Genomic DNA, 665 nt, shown 5'->3' with positions numbered 1-665 from the left:
AAGGAAGCGGCCCCAAAAACAATGGCAGTGGCGTTTCCTCCCTGGCGGGACGCTGGGTGGGGGTCCCCGCTCCCGGAGCCACTGGTTTTTGCTCCTTGAAGGGTTTTTTCCGCCATAAAATTTAATTAAAGGGCCTTGGGATGAGGTGCGGGGGCTGCTTCGTCCTTAAATCCCGGCGGGATGCTCCTTCGCCGCGTCCCGACGGTGTAAATTTGCATGGGGTCGCGGCGGATCCCCCCAAAAAAGTCAAGCCCGAGTCCCGGGACGTGATGCTATAGGGACCAAGAGCACAAAAAATGCGGCAAAAAGACGCTTTTGAGCCCCAAATGGATGTTTTTCCTTTGAGTTTGTTTTCAAACATCCTGACCCCACCCTACGGGGTCCATACGGGATCGTGATGGGGAAAAGCAAAATGAGGGGTGATGCTCGGCATCCCTGTCCCCATCCCCAATCCCATCCCATCCCCAATCCCATCCCATCCCCATCCCAATCCCATCCCCATTCCCATCCCATCGCCGCCTCCTTCTCCTACACCAGGGGTTAAAGCGCGTTTCTATCTATAGCAAAGTCACGTATTATTATTGTTATTATTTTATTTAATTTTTTTTTTTTCCCAAATTTGGCCTCTCCGAAGGATATGGCGCTTTCTGCCCCCCCCCATCCAC

Source organism: Aptenodytes forsteri, unplaced genomic scaffold (assembly GCF_000699145.1).
Source record: "Aptenodytes forsteri isolate BGI_AS27 unplaced genomic scaffold, ASM69914v1 Scaffold126, whole genome shotgun sequence".
Taxonomy (NCBI): Eukaryota; Metazoa; Chordata; class Aves; order Sphenisciformes; family Spheniscidae; genus Aptenodytes; species Aptenodytes forsteri.
Note: the sequence above shows the minus strand (reverse complement) of the source record.